A 10,619-nucleotide genomic window follows, 5' to 3' on the forward strand; every position below is an offset into this window, starting at 1 on the left:
TTTAGCTTGTCATTTCCCTTTTGTTGTTAATTGTATCAGCTTTAATTTTTGCAAAGTGTCTCTGTAATCTGTTTGATTCAGTGTTTGTATTTGTCTTTACTCAATATATCAAAAAAGGATTGAAGTTATTCATGTCAAAAAACATCTATTCTTGCTTTATTTCCAAATCTGAGTTGAAGTTTGTAACAAATGGTATCAGAGCTTCGATCTAGGAGCTCTGTGGGCATGGTGGCGACAAAAAGCATGGAAACCAGAATGAAGGTTGTGGAAGAAGGGCTATGCAGGAAAAATGATTGTCAGGATGAGGTGATTCGAAGACTTGACGCTAATGATGCTCGACACGAAGAAGTTATATTAAAGATAGACGCTAACGAAAGGGGAATAGCAGAAATCATCCGGCGATTGGATGAAATGGTCAGGATGAGACAAAGTCGTTCTAGAGATGGGGAGAACAACCTCGAGGACGACGTACCAGATCCACGCGAGGAAAGAAATAGAAGAAGGAACCGTTCTCGAGGAAGAGACAGAGAATCAGAATGTCAAAAATCAGAATCCAAACCGAAGCAAAATTCTGAGACGAAAGAGACATTGAAACAAGAGAAGGAAATTGTTGGAGAAGAAGAAAATGGAAAAGTTGTACCGGAAAAACAACCACCAGCGATACTAATGGACCAAATGCCATCAAATCCCTTTGTTCTTGACGAGGAGGAGATCAAGACCGCTAAGAAGAAGTTTGCAATCGAAGGAATGGCTGTTGAAAGTCAAAGAAAAAGGAGAAACCGAAATGAAATAATGACCAGGCACCGAAGTCACCCGAAGTCACTACAACCTCCAGTGATCGTGGTTGATCCTCCACTTTTGCCGGAGCCACTACCAGATTTGTCTCTTTGTAAGAGATGCAACCATGAGGGGAGGTGGCTACGAATGTGTGGTGACGGGAAGAAAGAGCGACGAAGAAAGATGAAGCAAGTTTGGGTTTCTGCAATCCAGTGGCAACCTCGCTTGGGAAGGGAATTTCAGAATTTGGGCCACCCTATTATTGAGGTAAGGAGTCAAATGCAAATCATTCTCAAATCAGCCCAACCCAACCTTTGGGATATTTTAGTTTCTCTGTTATATCAGAATTGGGCTTTTGAGCCCAAGAGTGAACAAAAAAATTATAGTGATATTTCAGTTTTTCTTTTATATTTGGATTGGTCTTCTAAGCCCAAGTGTGCACAAAACAACTCTAGTCTATATCAATCTGACCAGAATAGCAGCACCCTCAAAACGAATATTGTCTTGTTCGCTGAATTGAAATTGAAGAATATGATAGCTCTGCGAGCAAAGTAGGTAGGTCTCAGCGATGATCTTGCATAAAAATGTAGCCACTAGGAGGTGGAGCATCTATGTGGTCATGGAAGGGAAGTTCACTCTTTGGGTTATGGCTGAAATGGTGTCAGTACACGTGATCATCGTGAGCAGCGTTGCAAGATGGAAAAATACAGCAAACATATACTTCTGCTATACAAAAAGAACCAAAGTTTTCACGGGAATGGAAAAAGCATCATTGTTCCATTTTTGGTAGTCGATGTCAAGACACATGTGGAAATAAAGTTTGCAAAGAGAGGTTATGGAACTAGCGCAAAGACCCTTGACAGCTTATTCACCAAATCATATGGGAGAAATGAAGAAGGGCAATGGGATCCCGGTGGAGGTTACATAGCCTCATGCATTAGCTGGCCATTACATTTCAAACAATGGGATCCCGGAAAATGAACATCACCTTGAGGACAAGGTGATTGTTAGGGGGGGAGTATTGATACGAGCCTATTATAGTCAACAAACGGTTTAGAAGGGTGCATAGAAGAAACAGAAGCAGGGGAATATTGTATAATGCTGAGTCAGTAAAAGTTGTTAGGAGTAAGTCACATTAGATGGCATGAGGTCACGTTGGGTGAATTGGTTCTATTTAGATGAGGGGTTGAGCATTCTCAAGGGGTATCTGGAATCTGAGTATGGAATGGGCCCTTTTTGGGCTTAGGAGAGAGTGGGACCTCTAAAATTGTCTCACAATATCCTTAGTAATTTTAGCTTGTCATTTCCCTTTTGTTGTTAATTGTATCAGCTTTAATTTCTGCAAAGTGTCTCTGTAATCCATTTGATTCAGTGTTTGTATTTGTTTTTACTCAATATATCAAAAAAGGACTGAAGTTATTCATGTCAAAAAACATCTATTCTTGCTTTATTTCCAAATCTGAGTTGAAGTCTGTAACATATTGATTAGATTAAACTATAACCATGGAGAGTTTAAAAAATCGATGAATCCACCTAGGTGTGTTTTGGCCATCTAGTGAATAACTAGGTTGGAAGTTAGTTTAATTTTTATGGATGCTTGGAAGTTAATTTTGAGGCTATTCCAAGTATTGTTAAGGTGAGAAAGCGTAGCTTTTTATGATGATTCCATGGTATGTGATTTTTGGCCATTTCACGTGTGTTGGAAGCATGTTTAATCTTGTGTGGTGTTTGAAGGTCATTTCTTACATAACTCTAAATGACAACAAGTGTGAAAACTAAGGTTTTAGTTTGGTTTATAAAAGATAACATAATATGACCATCCTTTGATATTTGGCAATAACTAGTAATGACTTATTTTGTGGCATGAATTGACATATAAATTAAGAGAAATCACCCTACTTCGTTGTCTTTCTCTTTCTTTGAAGCTAGAAAGATGCATTGCTTCACCAAGGGTTTTGTCTCACAAGATCTGTTGGGAATGCAGATTGATCGGCAATTTAGGCGAAAGATATGTTGTGTCATGGAAGTAATATGATGAAATCAACTTACATACCATTTTTGGGAATTTTGATGAAACATTAAAGTGTTGAAGTTTTGCATTTAACACTTGAAATGTAACTTATATGGTGTAACAGCCCGTTACGTACCGGTAATGTTATCATTGCATATGGTATTAAGCGCAGTTACAATCACAGTCATTGAGTTAATTAAATTATGGTTAAACTTTTTCTTTTTGTTAAATCCTTATAGTTAACATTAACCAATTCCGTAATCAATTAAAAACAGCATCGTGATTGTAAATGCAAAACTCGCAGAAGCATAAAACTCATTTATTACAACCCCTCCAAGTATTACAATTAACTATAGGTTATAAAAACACTTATTTTCAAAAATTACACAGTGGTAATCGATTACCCTTCTTGAGGTAATCGATTACCAAAAGTTCCAGAATGAGGCAGTAGCTCAATTTGGGCTCCCCTGTTTTGGGTAATCGATTATCTTGACATAGGTAATCGATTACTGAACTAGGTAATTGATTACCTATGCAATGGTAATCGATTACTTTGATCTCAGTGGCTCAAATCTTGCGTCCCCTGTTTCAAGTAATCGATTACCAATGAAAAGTAATCGATTACCCTTTTTGCAAAAATCACAGTTGACAACTTTTAAATCACTAAATGGACCATGTTTTCTACTCCTAACACTTTGATGCTCAACATACACTTACTCAAGTACTAATGTAGGCCCTAGGCCCTTCCATCATGCATATTCATAATATCGATGTATCATTTACATCATTCACCATTTGTTTTGAATTTTACACATCATATGGCTGATTTACAACATTAATCTCTGAGTGCCTCAAATCATAATGTGTGGCCATGGACAAGTCCCATGCTAGCCAAAATGTCAAAGAAAACAAGAGGCATCAATATACATCAACTACATAGACTTAGAATCTAGTTATGAACACTACAAAAGCATGGAAATCTCAACATGCAATATGTTCATGATCTAAGCCCAAAATGCTAAATGTAATGCTATGTGCATCAAATAAACTCCTCCAAAATGCCATGCTCTCCATATGCACATCATGATCCAACTCCTCCACTGAGCAGGCCTCTTGCCCGAAGGTCCTCCATACTCACTATAACCTGAAATGATGTCCCCAAACGCGGGGTGAGATATACAAATATATCTCAGTAAACTAAGGGTACTAGAGGATCACTCCACCCCATGGTTCGCTCAATGTGCATAGAATGATCATTGTAACAGCCCGTTACGTACCGGTATTATTAACATTGATTATGATATTAGGCGTAGTTACAATCACAGCAGTTCATTTATAAAAATGGAAGTGAACTTTTTATTTTTTATTACGCGAGCATTTAAAACAATAATAAAGCGTAATAAATAAAAGTTGTGACCGTAACTGATAACTCTTTGCGGAATAATAATTTAACACGCCAAGATATCATACAACACTCCTCTCAAGTCACTAAGGGGTTCCCATAAACCCACTTAGCCTAAATTTCACTTTTACGTTTACTACCTATCCGAACATGGTTTGGTATTTTAATTACTGCAAAAAATTCGCAAGTCGCGCGCTTCTCATCTTTTAGTATGTTATTCTACACTTAATTATCTTTCTAACAAGCTATCATACGAGTCATAAAGTTCTTGTTTGCTCCGTATCACCATTTGAAGTTGGACAAGCCAAACTGCCAGCCAACCTCAAACAGGGCTCTAAACAGCCTACACTCTCTCAGCGATTCTGGAAAATCCACTTAACCAATTGCTCTCAAATTTTTATACAGTAAACTACACACCGCAAGATTCAATTTGACATATCATCTACCTAATTTTACAAGGAAATGAAGCGGGAATAAATTTCCCAAAAACTACCAGAGACAGCCCCATGTGCAAGGACGTTTTGAGCAGTCTGTGCTCACTGGCTTCTACAGGACAGCGTGGTGCTCCTTTGGTTCCCAAATTTTGACACAAGGTATTTGACATCTCAAGATTTATATTGATATATGGCACGTCCCTATTGGAATTTTGCGGAGGGAGATATGTTCTCTCAAAGTTCACCCAAATTCTGCCAATTTCTAGAAATTTCGCAAGAGTCTCCTTTGTTTTTCCAACGTATCCCACCTTTGAAGGTGTGTTATCTAACCTCAATTTGTACCTAATAAACATGGGTGGCACTCAAGGACCAGCAATCCCTTGGTGCTCTTACAACCCTTTAAAATTTATATCAATGAGTTCACTTTACAACTTAACAATTTCAATGTCAATTCTTAAACCATTTCAATCACATTAATTCCTTTGCATGCATTTCTTTGACATAAAATATAAATCAAATCCTAGAATAGGCCTATTGCCCTTTCATCATACACATGCTTCAATGTTGCACAATGTCTCCAAATTACAATTTACAAACTTCTTTACAACTATTACAATTATCCTTCAAATATACATAATAAATTCTCCAAAATAAATCATGACAATAAAAGACTAAACTTAGACAAAATACATCATGAACAAAGATGACAACAGTAATCCTGAATCACATGCATTGTTCATGACCTAAGTCTAGCCTAGGCCCAACAGCCACAAAATGTAAAACAAGCCTATGTCCAAGCTCATCCTACGAGCCTCTTGCCCGCCGTTCCAACACCACTGACACTATCTGATATAAAGCCCCCAAAATGGGGTGAAATATACGAATATATCTCAGTAACCCAGAGGTTCGGGAGATTACTCCGCCCCATGACTCATTTCAATGCATATCAATAATATAATACAACATTAAAACGAGATAAAACAAGGAATTTAGTGAAGTAGGGAAGCATAGGGAACAAATTACGACAAAGCTGGAATGGTCAATGCCAAAACCACGCAACGTCCGGCCTATTGGCCTCGGCATATAGCCTACGGGTTCTCATCCAAGGAAGTGTTCCCAGAACATCGACTAAGGCACCCTCCATCCATATACACCCGAGACTTCCTAGTGTGCTCCTCTACGGATGACACACCACGACCCCAGGTCAACTGGAACTCCCTCACGGAGACCTATCCAGAGGAAGTCCGTAACGCCCGAAGGCAATAGTCTACTGGCCTGAGACACGGTACATCCTATGTACAACTAAACATACAAATATGAATGATCATGTTATACTACATTACCAACATACACCTCCAACCACTACCCACAATGGGCATGGTGGAGCACACACGGGGATTAAACCCTAGTACCAAGGGATTACCTTATTGAAGCTCCCAAGCTAGGTAGCTCCAATGCAAGTTTTATCGTAACTTCGTCCACTCAAAAATGCCCAAATCCTTTTGGTCAAGGACCAAAGGCAATCCATCAAGATCAATCCTCAAGGATCACGTCCGTGGGAGGCAACCTACAACGATCACACATAGGATCATCAATCCACCAGTAAACCAAGTTAAAACACAACACCAATTCATGCTCATCCAACCAAAATTTTCCTAATATTCTTATACTTAACCATCATAATCTATGTGTCACAAGCTTTTAAACGATATATCATAAACCTTATTTTGATAAGATATATCATAGACTCATTAGAGTAATCTCAACTCCTATTTAAAGCCCTATGGCTAAAATATCATAAAGAGAGCAACACATGAATTTATTCAACTTCCCACAATAAAAATTGAATTAATCAATTCTAATACTTCATTAACTTACCAAAACATCTTCTTAGGCTTATAAAATCACTTTCCTAAACCTTATACCATCATAGGCTGAACCTCCCCTAATCAAGTTTCATGGAAATCTTAAAACAAAGAACCTTTTTAATCACTTAAGCCATCAATTTGTCATCTCAATTTCATGTATTTCACTTAGGAAATATTACAAACACTTGGTGTGCATATTTTTACACACAAAATCTGAACCATATAGAGTTCATTAAACTCTTACCTTTTGTGATTTCAATTTCTTTTTTGTAGTAGAGAAAACCAATCCATCACAACAACTCATTAACCAACTTAAACATCAATAAAACCACTTAAATTCATCATCAAACCAACATTAAAATTATCATCATAAACAGTCCCAAATTCATAAAATCTAACATAAAATCCGTGGAATTAATCAAGGAAAGATAGTTTAATCACTTTTTAATGCTTCTAGGAGACTAATTCATCAACATCTCATCAAAAGGACATGAAAACACATTATTTAACCAAGAGGGCAGCTGCTGGTTGCTGGACATATGGAGGAAGAACTCATCATATAAAGCTCCTAAGCATGAACAAGTTGGTAGGTTAGGTTCCTTAGGTTACTAGCTTGAATTTTTGTGAAGACATTTATGGAAGAAAATGATTAGAAAACATGTTGCCAAGCTTCTCTTGCTCACAAGGTGCACACGATTTTTGGAGAAGGAAAGAGTGCAGGTTCGTGTGTCTTAAAAAGAAGAACAACCGCCTTATACAATTGGAAATCACTAAAGACACTAGTTTTCACTTTCTTGTCTTTAACTTGAATCTTATTGGCTAATCCTTTTCCAACTTTTTAAATTCATCTTATTGACTCCCTTAGAAGAAGCATGCATCGTATAATACAAAGAAAAAAACTAGAAGAACCGACTTTGAAGAAAAAAATAATCTATTTTACTTAAATTAATCACCTTTGACTTTCCTTAATTCAAAATAAATCCTATTGGTCTATAATTAAACCAACCTTGACCTAATTAATTAATTATTCTAATCACAATTTGGATTAACTAAGAATACCTTTAGTCTATAGTTTTTCCCAAACAATTTAATTATACGATCAAATACAAGTTTAAAACTAGTTTAATTAACTTTTTAACACTCATTGACTTATGTTAATTCTAATTGCTTAATTTCAATTAAGCTTTTACCTATTACTAATAATTAATCTAGCCATCATTAGACTAATCTAAAACCACTTTAAATTCACTAATTCTCCTAAACTATATTATTCTAACATCCAATTCAAATTTAGACTTCATTTTGCTTATTTGCAAAATAGTCCCTAAACTTATGAATATTTGTATATTGACCCCTAAACTTTATTAAAATTCCCATTTGAGTCCTAATTGACTTGCTTAGCATGAGAGACATTCTTATTTATAACATCATGTTTCCAACATGATTTACTTATTAATATCATATAAAAGACTTATCTAATCCATACTTACAAAATTTTCTTTTTAAAGAGCTTATTTAATTTAATATTCATATGGCATTTTAAAATCTTAAAGGTATGGGTTGTTATATTATAACATCCCGAGTGCTGACGATTGTATGGTTAGTGGAAGAGCTAATGTACAATTGAATGTATGGTTAGTGGAAGAGCTAGCGTACTATCAGCGGGAGGGGTACATGAATGAATCGAATAACACCAGAAAGAGAGGGATTCCAGAGATTGTGCTGGTATAGGACACCATAGCTGAGGATAGCTCATAAGAATTAATCGATACTACCTATACTAACAAGATGCATATACTTTTCGGTAGCCCAAATCGGAAGAACTCCACAGTTAAGCGTGCTTGACTTCGAGCAATTCAAGGATGAGTGACCTCTTGAGAAGTTTTCCTGGTGATATGATCCCCAATAGGAATGGAGGAATGGATCTACTAGGAATGGAAATTCTAACCCCAAATTCATCCACCAACACGACCTGTTAAGAACAGAGCGTATCTCACGCTATAGACCTCGGATTTGGGTGATTCCAAAACGAGGTGAAAGATGGCTTCCTGAATCACGATTTTGGCACAAGAATCACCGGAAAAGGATAAGGAATTCGAGAGATATGAATCCAAGATAATATAGAACGAAATTGGAGTTTAAGGATTATAGGTAGGCGCCACAATTCGAAAGAATTGATAAGCCCAAGAACCCCACAAGGATTGATGCCCTTGATAAGTTCAGAGATTCTCAAAAGAACCCAAGAGAACTAGTCTCACCAAAATAGGTTAACTTGATATTCCAAATCTGTCTTCAAAAGCCATGGTGTTCCCTTATATAGTGGGCAACAACCATATTGAGTTTAACCTAAAAGTACTTACACATAAAAGAAGATAGACAACCCAATAATCCAGCCCAATAAGCCTTATTACAAAAAGTTTAACTAAATATAAGAAAATAAAAAATTAAGTGCAGAATTTGGGCCAAGTAAAATAAAGCCTTCATGCATATCCATTGAGGCTTATTCTTCAAGGTCTTCAATTTTAATTAAGTGTATCATTTTGGGCTCTTCTTCCTTTAGACTTGGGCTTGTCTCAAGTAAAGTGGTCACCAAGAGATTTAGAGCCTCTTTAGCCTTTTTAGCTTTTGCTCTTGTCATTGGGCCTCCAAGACCTTGTATGTCCTCCAAGTTTGTTGTCTTGGTCATGCCACCTCCTATGTCCTCATCACCTGGAAAGTGTGCGAGTGAGGACAAAGCACGCTGAAATGTCTCGTGTTAGTGTGTGGGGATAGTCGTTGATGCTTGCAAGTGGCCAGACGTTACAAGTGGTATCAGAGCAGGGTCTCTCATCTAGTACGGTGTGGTTCGAGGACGAACCAAGCAGAAGCTGGTGGGCATGTAACATCCCGAGTGCTGACGATTGTATGGTTAGTGGAAGAGCTAATGTACAATTGAATGTATGGTTAGTGGAAGAGCTAACGTACTATCAGCGGGACGAGACATGAATGAATCAAATAACACCGGAAAGAGAGGGATTCCAGAGATTGTGCTGGTATAGGACAACACAGCTGAGGATAGCTTATAAGAATTAATCGGTACTACCTATACTAACAAGATGCATCTACTTTTCAGTAGCCCAGATCGGAAGAACTCCACAGTTAAGCGTGCTTGACTTGGAGCAATTCAGGGAGGGGTTACCTCCTGAGAAGTTTTCCCGGAAAGTGTGCGAGTGAGGGCAAAGCACGCTGAAAAGTCTCGTATTATTAGTGTGTGGGGATAGTCGTTGATGCTTGCAAGTGGCCGGGCGTTACATAGTCTCCATACCTTTTAAAAGATTTTGCCCACAAAATCATAAACATCACTAATGACCACTCACTACTAGGTTGAAGAATTGATTTCTTCATGCCTAAGTACTATTTCTTAAACATTTTGTCACAATTAACCAAGAATTCATTAGATTAGAGATTTCCTAACCCATTTCTACATTCTACTTACAAAATATTCTAAAAGAAAAGACCTTATAGGTTCCTCTACATCAAACTACTTCTAAAAAATACTAACCAAAACTGTCAGAAATCATGAAAATAATTCATAATCACTTGGTTTCATCACTTCTTATCGAATTAACCCGATGCACATACATATTGTTTCATCACTTGGAACTAAATTCTTCCTTAAAGTAAATTTAAAATTTTATCCATATATTGTATCTCCAAAGGATATATTCCTCCAACCAAGCACGTATAAACCTCCAATACTCTAAGTCACTCTAACGAGCTATCAACCTTTTCTTCAACCAAACACAATGTAAGTTACCAGTCATTGTTACTTGACTCTGTCACCACTAACTTCTATTTAAAGGCCATCCGGCCTCCGACTTAACTCAAAATCTCATCATCACTAGCCTTCTTACAATAACATTTACTCAACCCACTAGTACTAACAAGTTGTTATTCCTTTCCCATAGGGTAAGAATCCCCAATAAACTTCACAATTGAAAGAAAGAGCCTTGAAGGCCGAAGGTATGTGAGGATGAAAACAAAATTTTTTCAAAGCGGAATTACACATACCAATTCAAGATACATGCTTTAGGACAGAATGTTACCTTGTTTGTAATTCAAAACTCGAAGACAATCAATGTTAGGCT

The 10,619-nt window shown here is 37.1% G+C and overlaps 1 long non-coding RNA gene across 1 annotated transcript; it reads right to left on the bottom strand.

Moving 5' to 3' along the window:
- Positions 1 to 3,614: 3,614 nt before the first annotated feature.
- Positions 3,615 to 7,213, bottom strand: LOC133304982 (uncharacterized). Its single transcript, XR_009750701.1, has 3 exons — positions 6,934 to 7,213; positions 6,048 to 6,191; positions 3,615 to 3,932 (listed from the first exon to the last, which is right to left on the bottom strand). It is a non-coding gene; the product is annotated as an uncharacterized LOC133304982 (long non-coding RNA).
- Between the last annotated feature and the right edge of the window lie 3,406 nt (positions 7,214 to 10,619).

Source organism: Gastrolobium bilobum, unplaced genomic scaffold (assembly GCF_033153095.1).
Source record: "Gastrolobium bilobum isolate Gb01-03AN ecotype WA unplaced genomic scaffold, APGP_CSIRO_Gbil_v1 utg10387, whole genome shotgun sequence".
NCBI lineage: Eukaryota > Viridiplantae > Streptophyta > Magnoliopsida > Fabales > Fabaceae > Gastrolobium > Gastrolobium bilobum.